Source organism: Cupressus sempervirens, chromosome 9 (assembly GCF_028749045.1).
Source record: "Cupressus sempervirens isolate cs-2001-9-10 chromosome 9, ASM2874904v1, whole genome shotgun sequence".
Taxonomy (NCBI): Eukaryota; Viridiplantae; Streptophyta; class Pinopsida; order Cupressales; family Cupressaceae; genus Cupressus; species Cupressus sempervirens.
This window is the reverse complement of record NC_143126.1, coordinates 386,876,800-386,894,843: the sequence shown is the minus strand read 5'-3', so window position 1 is coordinate 386,894,843 and position 18,044 is coordinate 386,876,800.

The following is an 18,044-nucleotide window of genomic DNA, read 5'->3' as shown; positions in this document are numbered from 1 at the left end:
AGTTGACCAATTTGATAATCCATAACCTTAGAATAAATTGCTATGAGATTTTGGCTGACTTTAATTGAATAGATGATCAATTCAACAATCTATAATGCATTCACAAAAAATGGGTCCGAGTGTAGAGACCATAACTTTGGATTCCACCATTGGATTTTCCAAAGTTTTAGGTATGTTGTTGGGGGCCAAATTGTACCCAAAATCATTCGTTAGATTTAAGGAAAAAAAAATAGTTCAAAAGTTTTGAGTCTCTGTGTACAGGTCTATCTCAAATGGCAAAATTTAAGATTGTTTTCTTTCTAATCTTAGAATGGCTTTTTATGAGATTCTAGTTGGTTTTGAGTGAAGGGTTGACTTATTCATTGATTTGTAACCTTAGAATGGTTTTTTATAAGATTGTAGCTAATTATGTTTGAACAATTGATCGATTCAATGATCTATAACCTTAAAATGACTTGTTATGAGATTGTAACTGATTTAGAGTCATGATTTGACCAATTTGGCAATTTGTAACCTCATAATGGATTGCAATAACATTTTAGTTGATTTTAAGTGAAGGGTTGACCAATCGATGATATGTAACCTCAAAATGGCTTGTTATAAGATTGTAGCTAAGTCTAAATGAATGGTTGACTAATTTGGTGATTTGTAACCTTAGAATGACTTGTTATGAGATATGGATCACTCTGATTAAAGGATTGATCGATTCAGGTTGAAACATAAGAATATGCTATTATTAGAACATAGCTTATTCTAAGCAAAGGGTTGACCAACTCAATGATCTACAACCTTAGAATGGCTTATTATGAGATATTAGCTAATTCTAAGTGAATGGTTGACTTATTTGACAATCTGCAACCTTAAAATACCTCTTTATGAGATTGTGGTTAATTTTGATTGAATGGTTGACTGATTTGGCAATTTGTAAGCTTAGAATAGCTTGATGTAAGATTGTAGCTGATTTTGTGTGAATAGTTGGATAATTTAGTGATCTACAACCTCAAAAAGGATTGTTATGAAATTATGACTTATTTTGATTGAATGGTTGATCGATTCATTAATTTGGAACCTTAGAATGGCTTGTTATGAGATTATAGCTAATACAAAGTGAAGGTTTGACTAATTCAGTGATCTATCACCTCAAAATGGGTTATTATAAGTTTGTAGTTGATTCTATTTGAATAGTTGAACATATCAATGATTTGTAACCTTAGAATGGCTTATAGTTGATCCTAAGTGAAAGGTTGACTTATTTGATGATCGATAACCTTTAAATAACTTGTTATGAAACTATAGTTGATTCTAAGTGAAGAGTCAACCAATTCAATGATTTATAGCATCTGAATTCCTTGTTATGAGATTGTAGCTAATTTTGAGTGAAGGGTTCATCGATTCAATGATCATTAAATTTAGTTATTTGTAACCTCAAAAATAAGTTTCTATGAGATTTTGACTAACTTTGATTGAACCATTGATTAATACAATGATTTGCAATAGAATCGCATAAAAATAGGTCTTAGTGTAGAGACCATAACATTGGAATCTACTATTGGATTTTCCAAAGTTTTGGTTATGTTGTTGCTAAATTGTGCCCAAAATAATTGGTTAGATTGAAGAAAAAAGTTGTGCTTCAAAATTTTTCAATCTATGTGTACAAGTCTATCTAGAATCACATTATGGTTTGTTATGAGATTCTAGTTGATTTTGAGTGTAGGGTTGACTGATTCAATGATTTGAGTTGATTCTGAGTGAAGTGTTAACTTGTTCAGTAATCTATAACCTCAAAATGCTTTGTTATAAGATTGTAGCTAATTATGATTGAACAGTTGATCGATTTGATAATCTATAACCTCATAATGACTTTTTATGAGATTATAGTTGATTTAGAGTCAAGGTTTGACCAATTTGGCTACTTATAACCTCAGAATGACTTGTAATAAAATTTCAATTGATTCTGAGTGATTGGATGATATGTAACCTCAAAATAGCTTGTTATGAGATTGTAGCTCATTATGCATGAAAGGTTGACCAATTTAGTGATCTATAACCTTAGAATGACTTTCTATGAGATTTGTTCTAACTATGATTGAATGGTTGATCAATTTAGTGATCTACAATGGAGTTACAGAAAAATGGTTATTAGTGTAGAGACCATAACTTTGAATTCCACTGTTGGATTTTCCTAAGTTTGGGTATGTTGTTGGGGGACAAATTGTGCTAAAAATCAATAGTTAGATTTAAGAAACAAGTTTTGGTTCAAACTTTTTGAGTCTCTATATACAATTCTATCTAGGATGGCATAATTTAAGACTATGTCTTCTTTTTAACCTTAGAATGGCTTATTATGAGATTCTAGTTGGTCCTAACTATTATGTTGGCTAATTCGATGATTTGTAAGTTCAAAATGACTTATTATGATATTTGAGCTAATTTTGAGTGAAGAATTGACTTGTTTGGTGATTTGTAAGCTCGGAATGGTCTGTTAAAAGATTGTAGCTAATTCTGATTGAATGGTTGACCAATTTAATGATCTATGTACTCAAAATGGCTTATAATAACATTTTAGTTGATTCTGAGTAAAGGATTGACTGATTCAATGATGTGTAACCTCAGAATGGCTTGTTATAAAATTATATATGAATCTAAGTGAATGGTTGACTGATTTGTTCATGTGTAACCTTAGAATGACTTGTTATGAGATATGGATGACTCTGATTGAACAATTCATCGATTCGACAATCTATAACATAAGAATACCCTATTATGACATTATAACCTATTTTTTAGTGAAGGGTTGAAAATTCAATTATATATAACCATGAATTGACTCATTATGAGATTTTAGCATATTCTAAGAAAAGGGTTGTCTGATTTGACAATTTGCTCCCTCAAAACGGCTCATTTTGAAATTGTGGTTGATTTTGATTAAATGGTTTACTTATTTGGTAATTTGTAAGGTCAACATAACTTGATATAAGATTATAGTTGAGTTTGCATAAAAATTTGACTTAGTCAATGAACCTACAATGTCATAATGGCTTATTATAAAATTATAGTTGATTTTGATTGAATTGTTGATTGATTTGGTGATTTGGAACTTCAGAATGGCTTATTATGAGATTATAGTTGATTCTAAGTGAAGGTTTGATTGATTCAGTGATCTCTAACATCAAAATGGGCTATTATAAAATTGTATTTAATTATGACTAAACAATTCAATGATCTGTAACCTCATAATGACTTGTTATCAGATTGTAGTTGATTCTGAGTGAAGGGTTGACATATTCGGTGATCAATAACCTAAAAATGTCTTGTTATAAAATTATAGATGATTCTAAGTGAAAATTTGATTGATTCAATGATTTATAGCATCATTTTTCCTTATTATGAGATTATAGCTAATTTTGAGTGAAGGGTTAACCGATTCAGTGATCTGTAAACACCAAATGGCTTGTTATGAGATTGTAGCTAATTTTGAGTGAAGGGTTGACCAATTTGGTTATTTGTAACCTTAGAATGACTCATTATGAAATGTTAGATGACTTTGATTGAACAATTAATCAATTCAATGATCTATAATGGAGTCACAAAAAAATGGGTCTGAGTGTAGAGACCATAACTTTGGATTCCATCATTGTATTTTCCTAAGTTTTGGGTATGTTGTTGGGGGCCAAGTTATGCCCAAAATTAATTGTTAGATTTATGAAACAATTTTTGGTTCAAAAGTTTTGAGTCTCTGTAGATCATTGAATCACTCAATGGTTCAATCATAATTAGGTACAATCTTATAAAAAACCATTATGAGGTTACAGATGACCAAATAAGTCAACTATTTACTCCTAATCATCTCAAATCTCATAACAAGTCATTCTAAAGTTACAAACCATTGAATCAGTCAACCCTACACTCAAAACCAACTAGAATCTCATAACAAGTCATTCTAAGGGTAGAAAGAAAATATAGTCTTAAATTCTACCATTCTAAATAGACTTGTACACAAAAACTCAAACCTTTTGAACCAGGTTACCGAATAAGTCAACCCTTCACTTAAAATTTTCTCAAATCTCATAACAAGTCATTTTGAAATTTTTTTTTTTTGTATCAGTAATCCTACACTCATATCCAACTAGAATCTCATAACAAGCCATTCTAAGGTTAGAAAGAAAACATAGTCTTAAATTCTATGATTCTAGATAGACATATACACAGAGCTCAAAATGATTTTTTATGAGATTATAGCTGATTTAGAGTCAAGGTTTGACCAATTTGGCAACCTGTATCCTCAAAATAGCTTGTAATAACATTTTAGCTAACTTTGAGTGAAGGGTTGGCTAATTTGATGATATGTAACTTGAGAATGGCTTATTATAAGATTGTAGCTGAGTCTAAGTGAATGGTTGACTAATTTAGTAATCTGTAACCTTAAAATGACTTTTTGTGAGATATGGATGACTCTGATTAAACGATTGATCAATCAGGTGATCTGCAACCTACGAATATCTTATTATGAGATTATAACTTATTTTGAGTGAAGAGTTGACTGATTCAAATCTGAGTGAAGGGTTGACCAATTTAGTGATCTACAACTTTAGAATGGATTGTTATGAGATCTTATCTAATTTTAAGTGAAGGGTTGACTAATTCAATAATTTACACCCTCAAAATAGCTTGTTATGAGATTGTGGTTGATTCTAATTGAATGATTGACCCATTTAGCAATTTGTATGCTCAAAATGGTGTGTTATACAATTATGGCTGATTTTTATTGAATGGTTGATCAATTCAATGATTTAGAACCTTAGAGTGGCTTGTTATGAGATTATAGTTGATTTTGTGTGAAGGTTTTGGTTGATTCGCTAATTTATAACCTCAAAATGGGCAGTTATAAGATTGTAGCTTATTTTGATTGAATGGTTGAACGATTCAATGATCTACAACCTCATAATGGCTTGTTATGTGATTATAGATGATTTTGAGTGAAGGGTTGACTTATTTGGCGATCTATTACCTCAAAATGGCTTGTTATGAGATTATGGCTAAATTTGAGTGAAGGTGGACTGTTTCAGTTATCTTTAACCTTAGAATGACTTGCTATGAGATTCTAGTTGAGTGTGATTGAATGGTTGATCAATTCAATAATCTACAATAGAGTCAAAGAAAAGTGGCTCTCAATATAGAGACCATAAGTTTGTATTCCACCATTGGATTTTCTTAAGCTTTGGGTATGTTGTTGGGAGACAAATAGCTCCAAAAATCAATGGTTAGATTTAAGAAATAATTTCTAGTTTAAATTTTTTGAGTCTCTATATACAGGTATATCTAGAAACTAAAAATTTAAGACTGTGTTTTCTTTCTAACCTTACAATAGCTTGTTATGAGATTCTAGTTGGTTCTGAGTGTAGGGTTAGTTGATACAATGATTTGCATTTTTAGAGACTTGTTATGAGATTTGAGCTAATTCTAAGTGAAGGGTTGATTTATTTGGTGATCTTGTTCAAAAGTTTTGAATCTCTATGTACAGGTCTATTTAGAATGGCAAAATTTAAAACTGTTTTCTTTCTACCCTTAGAATGGGTGTTATGAGACTCTAGTTGGTTTTGAGTGTTGATTTGACTAATTCAATGATTTGTAACTTCAAGATGACTTGTTATGAGATTTGAGCTAATTCTGAGTGAACAATAGACTTATTTGGTCATTTATAACCTTAGAATAGTTTGTTATAAGGTTATAGCTAATTATGATTGAACTATTGACCGATTTGATGATCTATAACCTCAAAATGACTTGTTATGATATTATAGATAATTTAGAGTCAAGGTTTGACCAATTTGGAAACCTATAACCTCAAAATGGCTTGTAATAAAATTTTAGCTGATTGTGAGTGAAGGGTTGACCAATTTGATGATATTTAACCTTAGAATGGATTTTTATAAGATTGTAGTAGAGTTTGATTAAAGGGTTGGCTGATTTGGTGATCTGTAACTTTAGAATGACTTATTGTGAGATATGGATGACTCTTAGTGAAGGTTAATCGATTTGGCGATTTCAACCTAAGAATAACTGATTATGAGATTATAGCTTATTTTGAGTGAAGGGTTGACTAATTCAGTGATATACAACTTCAAAATGACTTATCATGAGATTTTAGCTAATTTTAGATAAAGGGTTGACCGATTCAATGATATGTAACCTCATAATGGGTTATAATAATATTGTAGCTGAGTGTTAGTAAATGGTTAACTAATTCAATAATTTGTAATCTTAGAATGTTTTGTTATGATATATGGATGACTATGATTGAATGGTTGATCAATTTGGTGATCTACAACCTAAGAATACCTTATTATAAGATTATAACTTATTTTGAGTGAAGGGTTGACCAATTCAGTGATCTACAACCTTAAAATAGCTTGTTATGAGATTTTAGTTGATTTTAAGTGAACGATCGACCAATTCGATAATCTGTACCTTCAACATGGCTCATTATTAAAAATTGGTTGATTCTAATTGAATGGTTGACCAATTTTGTAATACGTAAGCTCATAATGTCTTGGTATAAGATTGTAATTGATTTTGCATGAAGGGTTGACTTATTCAGTGATCTACAATCTAAGAATGGCTCGTTATGAAATTGTGGCTAATTTTTATTGAATGGTTGATTGATTCGATGATTTGGAACCTTAGAATGGCTTGTTATGAGAGTATAGTTAATTCTGAGTGAAGGTTTGACTGATTCGGTGATCTGTAACCTTACAATGAGATACTATAAGATTATATCTTATTCCAATTGAATGATTTAATGATTCAATGATTTGTAACCTCAGAATGGCTTATTATGAGATTATAAACGATTCTAAGTGAGGGGTTGACTTATTCGGTGATCTATAACCTCAAAATTGCTTGTTATGAAACTATAGCTAATTCTGAGTAAATATTTGACTGATTGGATGATTTATAGCATGAGAATGCCTTGTTGTAAGATTATAGCTATTTCTGAGTGAAGGGTTGACCGATTTGGTGATGTGTAACCTCAGAATAACTTGTTATAAGATTGTAGCTGAGTTTGAGAGAATGGTTAACAAATTTGGTGATATGTAACCTTATAATGACTTGTTATGAGAATTTAGTTTAGTTTAAGTGAATGGTTGACTGATTCAGTGGTTTCTAACCTTAGAATGAATTTTTTTGAGGTATGAATGACTCTGATTGAATGGTTGATTGATTCAACAATCTACAACTTAAGAATACCTTATTATAATTTTATGACTTATTCTGAGTGACGGGTTGACCAATATGGTGATCTACAACTTTAGAATGGCTTGTTATGACATTTTAGCTAATTCTAAGTGAAGGGTTGAGTGATTCATTAATCTGCACACTCAAAATAGCTCATTATGAGATTGTGGTTGATTATGATTGAATGGTTGATCGATTTGACAATTTGTAAGCTCAAAATGGCTTGATATAAGATTGTAGTTGATTTTGCATGAAGGGTTTGTATGTACCCTAAAATGGTCACCTAGACTATGGGCCCCCATTATTCAATTTATCAAATTTCCTGAATCAATAGTTTGCAATATTTTATTAAATCAATTTTCTTGATCAAATTCATTTTTTTATTATTTTTAAAGTTGATCATTTTATCCTAAGTCTTATTTAATTAAAAGAAAATCTCCCTTTTAATTAAATAAAATAAGTCCCCATTTAATTAAAAGAAAACCTCTCTTTTAATTAAATAATTCATCCACATTTAATTAATTAAGAGGAAAATCCTCTTTTAATTTAATTAAATATTTCCTATTTAATTAAAAGAACTTGCTCCCTTTTAATTAAATAAAAATCCCACTTAAATATCTCTTTTTGAATTTAAAAAAAAACAAATAAAACAAATAAAAAATTAAATAAACCTTTTTTTAACTTTCTAAGTGGGATTCCATTTAATTTTCCTCCTCTTTTCTCCCACATGAAAAATGAAATAAAACAAATAAAAAATTAAATAAATCTATTTTTTGTTTTCTCTACACTTAATGTGGGAGTTATCTTTTCCTCTTTCCACTTTCTTCTTCATTTAATTCTTTTCCTATTTTCTCATTGGTGGATCATTATTTCACAAAGATCATTCTTTCTCCACCCTTGATTAAATCTTTTTTTCTCTTAATCTTGATTATCCAATCTTCTTTATAAGGGAGAGCCCTCTCCTCATTTTAGACATCCATTATTATGCTATTGTTATGCTGCAGGTTTGGAGAGCAATTTTTGAAGGAGTTTGAATACTAAAGCTTTTTGTGGAGAACTTCTATCTTCTTGTCTTATTCTCTCTTGCATGCATGGCTTCCATCATCATGATCCATCTTTTAATTTTCATATTAGCTTAGATCTTGTATTGATAGATTGGATCTTACTTTCATAGATTAGATCTTGTTTACATAGATTAGATCTTGCATTGTTTTGCATTGTTATCATATAGATTAGTTTTCATCTCCACTTGCATGCATATTGGATCTTTGAACCTCTCGTTTCGTGGTGTACTTGCATGGGCATAAACTAGGTCAAACTAAGGGTCTCCATTACAAACCCTTGCACTCCATGAATAGAGAGCTATGAGCTGCCATTCGAGACCTCATTTTTGAGCAATCTTGAATATAATGACTCATAGAAGTGTGCCCACATTTTAGGCATATAGGGTTAACTTATTCAGTGATCTACAATCTCATAATGACTTATTCTCAAATTGTGGTTGATTCTAAGTGAATGGTTGATCAATTCAGTGATTTGCAACCTCAAAATGACTTATTATGAGATTATAGTTGATTTTGAGTGAAGGTTTAACTAATTTAATGATTTGTAACCTCATAATGGCTTCTTATAATATTATAATTGATTCTAAGTGAAGGGTTGACTTATTTAGTGATATATAACCTCAAGATGGCTTGTTATAAAATCGTAACTGATTTTGAGTTAAAAATTGACTGATTCAATGAAGCTTGACAAGCTTAGCAGAGGCAACATAAAAGCAAAGCTAGTCACCTACCTTCAAAACTATTTATAGCATTAGAATTCCTTATTATGAGATTGTAGCTAATTTTGAGTGAAGGGTTGACCGATCTAGTTGAGATTATAGTTGATTTTGAGTGAAGGTTTAACTAATTTAATGATTTGTAACCTCATAATGGCTTCTTATAATATTATAATTAATTCTAAGTGAAGGGTTGACTTATTTAGTGATATATAACCTCAAGATGACTTGTTATAAAATTGTAGCTGATTCTGAGTTAAAAATTGATCGATTCAATAAAGCTTGACAACCTTAGTAGAGGAAACATAAAAGCAAAGCTAGTTACCTACCTTCAAAACTATTTATAGCATTCGAATTCCTTATTATGAGATTGTAGCTAATTTTGAGTGAAGGGTTGACCGATCTAGTGATTTATAAACTTATAATGGCTTTTTATGAGATTGTAGTTGACTTTGAGTGAAGGGTTGACCAATTCAGTGATTTGTAACCTTAGAATGACTTGCTATGAGATTATGGCTTACTCTGATTGAAAGATTGATCAATTTAGTGATCTACAATAGAGTCACTGAAAAATGGGTCTTGGTGCAGAGACCATAACTTTAAATTCCACTGTTGGATTTTTCTAAGTTCTAGGTATGTTATTAGGGGTCAAATTACTCCCAAAATTAATGGTTAGATTTAAGAAACAATTTCTAGTTTAAATTTTTTGAGTCTTTATGTACAGGTCTATCTAGAATGGAAGAATTGAAGATTGTATTTTCTTTCTAACCTTAGAATGACTTGTTACGAGATTCTAGTTTGTTCTAATTGTACTGTTAGCTGATTCAACAATTTGTAACTTTAGAATGACTTATTATGAGATTTGAGCTAATTTTGAGAAAAGGGTTGACTTATTCAATGTTATGTAACCTCAGAATGGCTTGTAATAACATTTTAGTCAATTTTGAGTGAAGGGTTGATCGATTTGATGATATGTAACCTTAGAATTACTTGTTATGAGATGTAGCTAAGTCCAAGTGAATAGTTGACTGATTTGGTGATTTATAACCTTAAAATGACTTATTATGAGATATGGATAACTTTGATTGAATGGTTGATTTATTAGGTGATCTACAACCTAAGAATACCCCATTATGAGATCATAACTTATTCTGAGTGAACGGTTGACAAATTTAGTGATCTATAACCTCATTATGGCTTCTTATGAGGTTTTAGTTGATTCTAAGTGAAGGGTTGATTGATTTGACAATCTGCACCCTCAAAACAACTTGTTATGAGATTGTGGTTGATTTTGATTAACTAGTTAACTGATTCAAAAATTTGTAAGCACATAATGGCTTGATATAAGATAGTAGTTAATTTGAAGAATTGACTTATTCAATGATCTACAATCTCATAATGGCTTGTTATGAGATTTTAGTTGATTTTAAGTGAATGATTAACTAATTCAATAATATGTAACCTTAGAATGGGTTGTTATAAGAGTATAGTTGAGTGTGAGTGAATGATTGACTGATTTAATGATTTATAACCTTAGAATGACTTGTTATAAGATATGGATGAGTTTGATTGAATGGTTGATTGGTTTGGCAATCTGCAACCCAAGAATACCTTATTATGAGACTATAGCTCATTTAAAGTGAAGGTTTCACCAATTATATGATCTACAATCTCAACAGGGCTTGATATGAGATTAAAGTTGATTCTAAGTGAGGGGTCAATTGATTCGACAATTTGCACCCTCAACATGACTTTTTATTAGATTGTGGTTGATTGTGATTGAATAGTTGACCAATTTGGAAATTTGTAATCTTAGAATGGATTGGTATAAGATTGTAGTAGATTTTGCATGAATGGTTGACTTATTTGATGATCTACAACCTTAGAATGACCTTTTATGAAATTATGGCTGATTTTGTTTGAATGGTTGATTGATTCAATGATTCAGAACCTCAGAATGATTTATTATGAGATTATAGCTGATTCTAAGTGAAAGTTTGACTGGTTGGTGATTTGTGACCTCAGAATGAGTTGTTATAAGATTGCAGCTTATTCTAATTGAACAATTTTAATGATTTAAAACTTCATAATGGCTTGTTATGAGATTATAGTTTATTTTGGGTTGACTTATTCGATGATCTATAACCTCAAAATGGCTTGTTATGAAATTGTAGTTGATTATGAGTAAATACTTGACTGATTTGATGATTTATAGCATCAAAATATCTTGTTGTGACATTGTAGCTAATTTTGAGAGATGAATTGACCAATTCAATGATATGTAACCTTAGAATGGCTTGTTATAAGATTGTAGTTGAGTTTGAGTGAACAGTTGACTAATTTAGTGATTTGTAACCTTAGAATGACTTGTTATGAGATTTTAGTTAATTCTATGTGAAGGGTTGATTTATTCAACAATTTGCATCCTCATAACGACCTGTTATAATAATTTTGTTACCTCTAATTGAATATTTGACCAATTTGAAAATTTGTAAGCTCAGAATGGTTTGATATAATATTGTAGTTGATTTTGCATGAATGGCTAACTTATTTGGTGATCTACAACCTTATAATGGCTTCTTATGAAATTGTGATTGATTTTGATTGAATGGTTGATCAATTTGATGTTTTAGAACCTAAAAATGGCTTGTTATGAGATTATAGCACATTTTGAGCAAAGGTTTGACTAATTCAATGATTTGTAACCTCAAAATGGGTTGATTTTGCATGAATGGCTAACTTATTTGGTGATCTACAACCTTATAATGGCTTCTTATGAAATTGTGATTGATTTTGATTGAATGGTTGATCAATTTGATGTTTTAGAACTAAAAATGGCTTGTTATGAGATTATAGCATATTCTAAGCAAAGGTTTGACTAATTCAATGATTTGTAACCTCAAAATGGGTTGTTATAAGATTATAGTTGATCCTAATTGAATAGTTAAATGATTCAATGATTTGTGACCTCAAAATGGCTTGTTATGATATTATATTTGATTTTGAGTGAAGGGTCGACTTATTCAATGATCTGTAACCTCAAAATGAATTGTTATGAAATTGTAGCTAATTTTGAGTGAAGAGTTAACCAATTTGATGATTTATAGCATCATCATGCCTTGTTATGAGATTGTAGCTAATTTTGAGTGAAGGGTTGATCGATTCGATGATTTGTAACCTCAAAATGATTTACTATAAGACTATAATTGATTGTCAATGAAGGGTTGACCAATTCAGAGATCTATAACCTCATAATGACTTTCTATGAGATTTTGACTGACTTTGATGGAACGATCAATCAATTCAAAGAAAAATGGGTCGTAGTGTAGAGACCATAGCTTTGGATTTTCCTAAGTTTTGGGTATGTCATTGGGGACCGAATTGTGCCCAAAATCAATGATTAGATTTAAGAAACTAATTCTAGTTCATTTTTTTTTGTCTTTGTCTACAAGTCTATCTAGAATGGAAGAATTTAAGATTGTGTTTTCTTTCTAACCTTAGAATGGCTTGTTATGAGATTCTAGTTGGTTCTGAGTGTAGAGTTAACTGATTCAACGATTTGTAAATTTAGAATGACTTGTTATGAGATTTGAGATATTTCTAAGTGAAGGGTTGACTTATTTAGTGATCTCTAATCTCATAATAGTTTATTATAAGATTGTAACTAACTCTGATTGAACAATTGACTAATTTGATGATTTATAACCTCATAATTACTTGTGATTAGATTGTAGTTGATTTAGAGTCAAGGTTTGACCAATTTAACAACCTATAACAAGCTATTCTAATGTTGTAGATCAACAAATAAGTCAATCCTTCACAAAAATAGCTACAATCTTATATCAAGTCATTCTGAGCTTACAAATTGCCAAATTGGTCAATCATTCAATCAGGATCAACCACAATCTCATAATGAGTTGGTTTGAGGGTGCAAATTATCAAATTAGTCAACCCTTCACTTAAAATCAACTAAAATCTCATAACAAGCCAATAAGAGGTTGTAGATAACTAAATTTGTCAACCCTTTATTCAAAATAAGCTATAATCTCATAAGAGGGTATTATGAGGTTGCAGATTACTGAATCAATCAACTGTTTAATTAGAGTCATCCATATCTCATAATAAGCCATTCTAAGGTTACAGATAATTGAACTAGTCAACCATTCACCTAGACTTAGCTACAATCTTATAACAAGTAATTCTGAGGTTAAATATCATCAAATTGATCAACCCTTCACTTAGAATCAACTAAAATATTATTACAAGTCATTCTAAGGTTACAAATCATTGAATAAGTCAACACTTCACTTTGAATTATCTCAAATCTCATAAAAAGTCATTTTGAAGTTACAAATCATTGAATCACTTAACCCTACACTTAGAACCAACTAGAATCTCATAACAAGCCATTCTAATGTTAGAATGAAAATATTGTCTTAAATTCTATCATTCAAGATATACCTACACATAGAGACTCATAGTGTTTGAACCAGAACTTGTTTCTTAAATCTAACCATTGATATTGGGTGCAATTTGGCCCCCAATAATATACCCAAAACTTAGGAAAATCCAATGGTCCTATCCAAAATTATGGTCTCTACACTAAGATGCAATTTTTTGTAACTCCATTGTAGATTGATGAATTGACTAACTATTCAATCATACTCAACCTACACCGTAATAATACCTTATTATGAGATTATAGCTTATTCTAAGTGAAGGGTTGACTAGTTTGGTGATCTACAATATTAGAATGGCTTGTTATAAGATTATAGCCGATTCTAAGTGAAGGGTTGACTAATTAAAAAATATTCATCCTCAAAATGGCTCGTTTTGAGATTGTGGCTGATTTTGTTTGAATGGTTGATCGATTTGGCAATTTTTAAGTTTAAATAGCTTAATATAATATTGTAGTTGATTTTGTGTGAAGGGTTGACTTATTTGATGATATACAACCTCAGATAGACTTCTTCATAGTAGGTGAAGGTTTGACTAATTTGGTGATTTGTAACCTCAGAATGGGTTGTTATAAGACTGTAGTTGATTCTAAATCAATGGTTGAACGATTCAATGATTCACAACCTTAGAATGACTTTTATGATATTATAGTTGGTTTAGACTGAAGGGTAGACTTATCTAGTGATCTATAACCTTAAAATGGCTTGTCATGTGAAACTATAATTAATTCTAAGTGAAGACTTGACTGATTTGATGATTTATAGCATTATAATGCCTTGTTATGAGATTGTAGCTAATTTTGAGTGAAGGGTTGACCGATTTAGTGATTTATATAGTCAAAATGGTTTGTTATGAGATTATAGCTAATTCTAAGTGAAGAGTTGACCAATTTGGTGGTATATAACCTCAGAGTGACTTGCTATGAGATTCTAGATAACTCTAATTGGACGATTGATCAATTCAACAATCTACAATGGAGTCACCAAAAAATGGGTCTAAGTTTCGGGTATTGCTTGGGACCAAATTGTGCCCAAAATCCATAGTTAGATTTAAGAAACACATTTTGGTTTAGAATCTTTGAGTCTCTATGTATAGGTCTATCTAGAATTGCAGAATTTAAGACTATATTTTCCTTCTAACCTTAGAATGGCTTATTATGAGATTCTAGTTGGTTCTAAGTGTACGATTTTGTGATTTGTAACTTCATAATAACTTGTTATGAGATTTGAGATAAATTTGAGTGAAGGGATGACTTATTCGGTGATCTATAAACTCAAAATGGTTTATTATAAGCTTGCACCTAATTCTGATTGAACAGTTGACTAATTCAATGATGTTTAACCCTAAAATGACTTGTGATGAGATTGTAGTTGATTTAGAGTCAAGGTTCAACCAATTTGGCAACCTATAACCTCAGAATGATTTGTAATAACATTTTAGTTGATTCTGAGTGAAGGGTTGACCAATTTAATGATATGTAACCTCATAATGACTTGTTATGAGATTGTAGCTCTTTTTGAGTGGAGGCTTGACCAATTTGGTGATATGTAACCTCATAATGACTTGTTATGAGATTTTGTGTGACTTTGTTTAAACAGTTGATCAGTTCAGCAATCTACAATAGAGTTACAAAAATATGGGTCTTAGTGTAGAAACTATAACTTTGGATTCCATTGTTAGATTTTCCTAGTGTTTGGGTATGTTTTTGGGGGCTAACTTTCTTCAAAAATCAACAATTAGATTTAAGAAACAAGTTTTGGTTCAAAAAATTTGAGTCTCTATGTATACATCTATTTAGAATCGTAGAATTTAACATTGTTTTCTTTCTAACCTTAAAATGGCTTGTTATAAGAGTCTAGTTTGTACTGAGTGTAGGGTTGACTAATTTAGTGGTTTGTAACTTTAGAATGGCTTGTAATAAATTTTTAGTTGATTTCGAGTGAAGGTTTGACTGATTCAATGATATGTCAAAATGGCTTGTTATAAGATTGTAGATGAGTCTGAGTGTAATTTTCACTGATTTGGTGATATATAACCTTAGAATGACTTGTCATTACATATGTATGACTCTAATTGAATATTTGATCAATTCAATGACCTATAGCCTAATAATACCTTATTGTAAGATTATAGCTTATTCTAAGTGAAGGGTTGACCAATTTGGTAATCTACAACATTAGAATGGCCTCTTATGAGATTTTAGTTGATACTAAGTGAAGGGTTGACTAATTTGGCAATCTGCACCCTCAAAACGACTTGTTATGAGATTATGGTTGATTTTGATTGAATGGTTCACCAATTTGAAAATTTGTAGGCTCATAAAAGCTTGATATAAGATTATAGTTGATTTTGCATGAAGGATTGACTTATTCGATAATCTACAACCTCAAAATGGTGTGTTACATAATTATGATCGATTTTAATTGAATTGTTGCTCGATTCAGTGATTTCAAACTTTAGAATGATTTGTTATGAGATTATAGAAAATTTTGAGTTAAGGTTTGACTGATTCAGTGATCTATAACCTCAAAATGGACTGTTATAAGATTATAGCTAATTTTGATTGAACGGTTGAACAATTCAATGATTTGTAACCTCAAAATGGCTTGTTATGATATTATAGTTGATTTAGAGTGAAGGGTTGGCTCATTCAATGATCTATAACCTCAAAAATGGCTTGTTATGAAATTGTAGCTAGTTTTGAGTGAAGACTTGATTGATTCGATGATTTATAGTGTCAAAATGCCTTGGTACAAAACTATAGCTAATTTTGAGTGAAGGGTTAACTGATTCGGTGATCTATATACTCAAAATGGCTTGTTATGAGATTGTAGTTGATTCTAAGTGAAGGGTTGATCAATTCAATGATCTATAACCTTAGAATGACTTGTTATGAAATTCTAGCTAACTCTGATTAAACGGTTGATCAATTTAGCTTATTGGTTCTAAGTGTAGGGTTGATTGATTCAACAATTTGTAACTTTATAATGACTTGTAATAACATGTTAGCTGATTGTGAGTGAAGGGTCGATTGATTCAATGATATGTAACCTCAGAATGACTTGTTATAAGATTGCAGCTAAGTCTAAGTGAATTGTTCCTTAATTAAGTGATTTGTAACCTTGGAATGACTTGTTATGAGGTATGGATGACTCTGATTGAACAATTGATTGATTCAATGATCTACAACTTAAGAATACCTTTTATTTTGGGATTATAGCTTTTCTTGAGTGAAGGGTTGACCAATTTGACAACATGTACTCTAAAAATGACTCATTATGAGATTATGGTTGATTTTGATTGAATGGTTGACTGATTTGGCATTTTGTAAGCTCATAATAGTTTGATATAAGATTGTAGCTAATTTTGCATCCTCTAGAGATAGTGAGTGAGTACATATATTTGGGAATCAATTTTTAAAACAAACTCAATTAGGTAACATGTTAAACATAAAGAATTCAAGGGGATTGGATGACGATGTATTCTCTATATAATAAGTACAAGAATACAAAACTATGGGATTAGAAGACCAAGAAAATGTTGCTTGGTATGCTTGTCACCCCGGTGGTCTTTTACAAGTGTGAAATTTGGGGCAACAGTATGTCAGATAAAAAATGGAGACATGTTGAAAGAATACATAAATACTTTATCATCAATGACCTTACAATCAAAACCATAGTGCCTTATGAGATCTTATTGGTGGAAGTTGGTTCCTTCCCCTTAAAGTCATTGTAATGTTTTGACTGATATGCTACTTAAAGAAAACTTAGGGTATGTAAAGCCATAGTTGGCCTAAGTTAGTCACTGGGGAAAGGCTAGATAGGAGAAAAGTCATCTAGATGAAGCAAAATGACAAGTGGAAACAAAAATGAGATTATAATATTCATAGGTGTCCATTTAGTAATGAAGAAATAAAAAAGCTCATTTGTGAAAAAATTTCGTAGTAATAATGTACAATGGGTGGAAAAATCTTATTCCATCGAGGAATATAATCCCACTACAACTCATGAGGGAAAAGCGTACATATGAGAAAATACTAAATGGAGAGGAAAAATGCTTATAGCCTAGTTTAGAACCAACTTTCATCAATTGAGATGTGAAACATGTAGATGACTTGCACCAAAATAGGAATTGGAAAACATGATATGCTTATTCTATGACTTGGGGGCTACTGAGAGGTAGCATCATTTTATCATGGAGTACCTGACTGACAATGACATTAGATTTGGGCATGCAAAGATTGTAGAGAACAACTTGAACTAAATATTTGAGGAAAAATAATCGAGCAAACTGCAAACCTGATTATCTACATCCACTGATGAAGAAACAAGTTAGTCAATACATTACAACTTGCTTAGGTTCTCGTCTTTTTATCTAGAGGTGTATGTTAGCTTACGGATCCCATAGATTGCTAAGCCTAATGAGCACTGTTAAAATCTTTAACTTATTCATTCATTCACTCTTTCCTAAAGTTGTAAGTGGAATTTTGTAATGACCCCTACTAAGGGGCTATCAATAATCAAAGGATTTCATCCATTCTAATGCACACAACTTAATTGATTTAAGGTAA